Raw genomic sequence first — 6,075 nt, 5'->3', positions numbered from 1 at the left:
CAGAGGGCTCCGGGCATGATGGGGGAGGCTGCCAGTCGAAGCCCTCGACCCTGTACTTGGAGTGTATCGGGACGTGGGCTTAGGCCTGGAAACCCAGGGCCTGTGACTGAGAGACTTGGGGAAAGCTAGGACTCTGGCAGGGCTGCTGTGGACTGGGCTGAGCCGGCCCTCAGGCACTCCTCGGATGGCCCCTCATGGTGCTTCCTGTCCGTTCTTCCCCAGGACGCTGGTCCTTTCCATCGGGCGCTGCTGCTCCCTATGGCCTCCTGCCCCTTGGTGGGTGGCCCTGCTGGGTGAGGTGCACAGTGCAACATGGCCCTGCTGACACTCCTAGGCTTCCCTAAATGCATTTGCCAGGGACTGGGGTCGCTTCTGCTTGTGGAACAGGTGCCCTCACTGCCGTTTCCCACCGAAGCCAGGGGAGCGCTGGCTCACGTGATTACTGGAGCCGAGAAGCCCCGAAGTCGTTGCCACCAGCTGGAGACAGGACAGCCGTGCACAGGCCCAGGAGCCCAAGTCTACCGTACAGACTGTGGACCAGAGAGCCAGGCATGCCACGGCCGGACGGGGGAGGAGCAGGGTCCCAGCCCCAGCAGGGAGGCTCAGATTAGGTGATGCCCACCCTTCTGCTTGACTCAGTCCACCCATTCAAATGCTAATATCTGCCAGACACACCAGAAACTTTAACCAGATATCTGGCCATCCTGTGGCTCAGTCAGGTCGGTCGTCATACAGGTAGCCTGTGGTTAGATGGAGAAAATTGATCCCATCTGCATGTTACCTTCTGTTGAGAAAGTACTGAAGCCAGGGATGCGTGGGCCTCAGTGTCGGAGTTCTCAGAACAGTTGTTAGTATTTAATCACGGGGCCATCTCTGGAGGAAACGGTCATGAGTAGTTCATGGGCCTGGCCCATGGTGAACCTGAGTGCAAGGCACTACACACAATTTCTGCCGCCTCTGAGAGCCAAGGCTTTGTGACCTCCACAAGCTTACTGTGTCTGCTTTGGTTGGGTTGTATCCCGAGAACCTGCTTACTACGTCATGTACAGAGCCTGATTACAAACCGCCCAACAGATGCTACAGTTTCCCAAAGACACCTGATTCGCAAGCATGGGGGTATCTTCAGCTCAAACTGGCCAGCCCACCATGTAAGCAGTAAGTTAGGAAATCAGTCTTTGGTTCCCACCCATCTCCCCTTCTGCACAGAACCAACATGGAGATTGACAGCCACCTGGTGCAAGACAGCGTGTCCCACTAAGAGCAACAACTGCATCTCATGCCAGCTGACCTCTTTGTACCAAGATGGGAGGTGTATGATAGGACACAGAATATGGCTATCACCTCGCTAAGAAGTGACATCCGGGAGCTGAAAGAGCCTGGTCAACAAATGTGTTGGCAAAAAAATAAATAGGAGTTTTGAAATAATGGCAGGTGTAACATGGCTGATTATTACTGAAAAGCGGCAGGGGCAGTCAGGGATGCATTTCCTGAAACAGTCCCTTCTGGGGAAAGCGCTGAGTTGTGCTGGCTGTCCACAGTTAACGTCTCACCACCCTGCAGGTAACAGCTGAAGAGGTTCACCAGACCCGAGGATCAGTGGCAGTCACACTGTGGTGAAATCTCCGCAGCCGATAAGCTTGGGTTTGTATTTACCAAAATGTTAACCAGTCCTATAGGAATGAAAACAAGTAGCTGCTGTTTGTCCTAACATTCCAGTACAGTTCATCAGATATGTGTCAAAGTGTCTGTGGGCTCCGAGACACTCTGTTAGGTTAAAAAAAGAACACTAAAATGTCTTCTGTAGGAAGTTACTATGATTCAGACTACAAATTTTACATCCTTTGTTGTGTCTGTAATGATCCTTCTGTTTCCTGGGACAGTTGTATTCATTTTTCATGACGCTCTGCCCAGTTAGCACAGAGTTTGAAAGTCTATCCCAGTGAGTCTCATATTTAAGCACTTGGTGATTGTTTTATTGCCGGTCCTGCTGCCTTTGGTGAGCATTGAGACTTCGTTCCGTGGCTCTCCCTGGAAAGGTGGTGTACTATCCACTAAGAATACATGACGACTGAGATAGCCTATTAGCCTAATAGGACAGCCAAATAGCCCTGATTTCCTTGGGAAAGTTTAAGGAAATGATAACCGCTAACCAGCCTTAATTATAGGACAAAAAGTAAGTATTTAATGTGAAAAAAGACAAGGAACCTAAATGGGTTTATGCTGTTTGAATGTGGTACTGTTCTAAACGTTCCACCAATGGGATTATGTTTGTTTGGTTAGGTGATATCAAATTTTTCAAGCTGAGTAGATCACAACTAATCAGTGCTTTACAAAGGTGATCCATTGAATCAAGGTGAAACAAGATTTCTGAAAACTGTAAAAAGTAATCCTTTTCTTGGGAACTGGCAAAGAAAGCACCAACCACCATGGCTTTGATTTGTAAAGCATAGATTTTACTCCTGCCTGAAAAATACCTCCACATGACCATGCTATCCCAGGGAATTCTTGATTATCTCCATTAAAGATGAATTGCTTAAAAACAAACCTTTAGGCAGGTCCATTTTGCCAAGTGGTTAAGCACTGGTTAAGACACCTGTGTCCCACACCAGAGTACCTGGGTTTGAATCCTGGCTCCAACTCCTCTCTCCAGCTCCCTGCTAATGCAGACCCTAGGAGGCAGCACTCATGGCTGAAGTAATCAGGTTTCTGCCACCCATGTTGGGGACTTGGATGGCATTCCAGTTCTTGACTTTGGCTCCAGCCCAGCCCCAGCAGTTGAGGTCATTTGGGGAGTGATTCCTGAATTGGAACGCACTCTAGTCTGTCTCTTAATCTGTCTCTCTTCCTGTTAAATAAATAAATAGGCCTTTAGTCGTAATGAGAACCATTTTTCTCCCAGGTTCTTGTCAACCACCAACTATGTGAGGAGCGTGATTCTCAGACATGGGGATCCAACGATGAATGAAATAGCATTGGCTTCTCATGGAGGGTAGGATGGAAAACAAATCAGTGAAAGGGTATTTCAGGTGCAGTTAAGTTCTATAAAGCAAAAATGGAATAGACCAGAGGGATAGAGAGTGTGGCATGGGGAGCAGAGCATCTTAGGGTGATCAGAGAATTCCCCTCAGATTTACAAAAGTAAATTTGTTTTTTTAAAAAAAACTTTTATTTAATAAATATAAATTTCCAAAATACAACTTTTGGATTGTAGTGGTTTTTCCCCCATAACCTCTCTCCCACCCACAACCATCCCATCTCCCACTCCCTCTCCCACCCCATTCTTCATTAAGATTCATTTTCAATTATCTTTATATACAGAAGATCAACTTGGTATATACTAAGTAAAGATTTCAACAGTTTGCACCCACACAGACACACAAAGTGTAAAGTACTGTTTGAGTAGTAGTTTTACCGTTAATTCACATAGTACAACACGTTAAGGACAGAAATCCTACATGGGGAGCAAGTGCACAGTGACTCCCGTTGTTGATTTAACAATTGATACTCTTATTTATGATGTCAGTGATCACCTGAGGTTCTTGTCATGAGCTGCCAAGGCTATGGAAGCCTCTTGAGGTCACAAACTCTAACCTTATTTAGACAAGGCCATAATCAAGTGGAAGTTCTCTCCTCCCTTCAGAGAAAGTTACCTCCTCCTTTGATGGCCCATTCTTTCCGCTGGGATCTCACAGAGATCTTTCATTTAGGTAATTTTTTTTGTCACAGTTTCTTGGCTTTCCATGCCTGAGAAACTCTCATGGGCTTTTTAGCCAGATCTGAATGTCTTAAGGGCTGATTCTGAAGCCAGAGTGCTGTTTAGGGCATCTGCCATTCTATGAGTCTGCTGTGTATCCTGCTTCCCATGTTGGATCGTTCTCTCCTTTTTAATTCTATCAATTATTATTAGCAGTCACTAGTCTTGTTTATGTGATCACTTTGACAACTAATCCTATCATTATGATCAATTATGAACTTAAACTGGAGGCCGGTGCTGTGGCTCAGTAGGTTAATCCTCCACCTGTGACGCCAACATCCCATATGGGCGCCGGTTCTAGTCCCAGCTGCTCCACTTCCAGTCCAGCTCTCTGCTATGGCCTGGGAAAGCAGTGGAAGATGGCCCAAGTGCTTGGGCTCCTGCACCCAAGTGGGAGACCAGGAAGAAGCGCCTGGCTTCTGGCTTCGGATTGGCACAGCTCCAGCCGTTGTGGCCATCTGGGGAATGAACCAACGGAAGGAAGACCTTTCTGTCTCTCACTCTCACTCTCTGTAACTCTCTCAAATAAAATAAATCTTAAAAAAAAAAAAAGAACTTAAACTGATCACTATGACTAGTAAGGTGGCATTGGTACATGCTACTTTGATGGGATTGATTTGGAATCCCCTGGCACGTTTATAGCTCTACCATTGGGGCAAGTCTGAGTGAGCATGTGCCGAACTGTACACCTCCTCCCTCTCTTATTCCCACACATATTTAACAGAGATCACTTTTCAGTTAAATTTAAACACCTAAGAATAATTATGTGTTAAAGAGTTCAATCAATGGTATTAAGTAGAACAAAAAAAATACTAAAAGGAATAAAATAGTAAGTCGTCCCTCAACAGTCAGGACAAGGGCTGGATCAAGTCATTGTTTCTCAGAGTGTCCATTTCACTTCTACAGGTTTCCTTTTAGGTGCTCAGTTAGTTGTCACTGATCAGGGAGAACATATGATATTTGTCCCTTTGGGACTGGCTTATTTCACTCAGCATGATGTTTTCCAGATTCCTCCATTTTGTTGCAAATGACCGGATTTCATTGTTTTTTTTTTTTGTTTTTTTTTTTTTTACTGCTGTATAGTATTCTATAGAGTACATATCCCATAATTTCTTTATCCAATCTTTTGTTGATAGGCATTTAGGTTGATTCCATGTCTTAACTATTGTGAATTGATCTGCAGTAAACATTGAGGTGCAGACAGCTCTTTTATTTTCCAATTTAATTTCCTTACAAAGGTAAATTTGAACTCAGGTCTGAGTTAAGTGAGGATGGGCCATGGGGGGTATGTGAGAGGAGCAATCCAGGGGGCTCCTTGAGGACAAGTGTGGCCCAAGGGACAATGACCTCATGACGGTTAGAGCAGAGCAATGGAGTGTGGTAGGCAGGACTAGAGCAAGGGCCGAATCACATAAGGCCTTGCCGGCCAGGGAAGGAGGCGAGATTCTGTTCAAATATGGAGGGGGCCATCGGAGGGGGAACTCAGTGTTCCCGTTTCATGAACTCTCGGGTGTTTACTCACCCTTCTGGAGCAGTGAAAGAGTCTACAGACACACCTAGGAGATACATATAGCAGCGTCACGTGGATGTCCAAGCGAAAGGGCCACTGTAACAGATTGAGCAGTAAAACATGTTTTGAGACATGACCTCATTGGGAGACAGAGATGTGATGTCATAAAGCAGTAACATGGGGAATTCAGTTGCCATGGTGGTGTGGCCACCACCTGAGCGTCTCTACTGCTTGACAACTCACACACACACATATACTTACACATAAATGTTTACATACAGATAGATATATCTACAGATACACTCATACATACAGCTACATACATGCATATAAATACAGATACACACATATGGATCCACAGGCACATACACAGAAGTATACACACGCGGACACACATTTACTTACAGATACACAGATCTACAGACACACACACCTATACACATACACACACGTACATTTAAACAGATACAAATACACAGAGATAACACAAATGGAAAAGGGCTGTGTGGGGAACTGCTTTACAAATTGGTTTTAGAGTTTAGAATTGACAGCTCATGATTAATAGTATTTCCTAATTGTTAATTTTTATAATGGATTTTAAGTAATGTAAGTCTTTGTAAGAAAATGGGTTTCCATTTATTTACTTTTTTGGTTGGTATTTTGGTGTGTTCTTTCACAGCGAGGATTAATCCTCTGGTTCAGGCCTAGAAAACCCAAACTAACGTTGGTAACCCTGGAGATCTTACTACCTGACCAAAACTGCTTAGGAGAATGGAATTGCACCAGGGTGTCCTTTTCTTTGGGAAATAAA

The sequence above is a fragment of the Lepus europaeus genome, chromosome 9 (genome assembly GCF_033115175.1).
Source record: "Lepus europaeus isolate LE1 chromosome 9, mLepTim1.pri, whole genome shotgun sequence".
In the NCBI taxonomy this organism is placed as follows: domain Eukaryota; kingdom Metazoa; phylum Chordata; class Mammalia; order Lagomorpha; family Leporidae; genus Lepus; species Lepus europaeus.
This window is presented reverse-complemented; position numbering follows the sequence as displayed.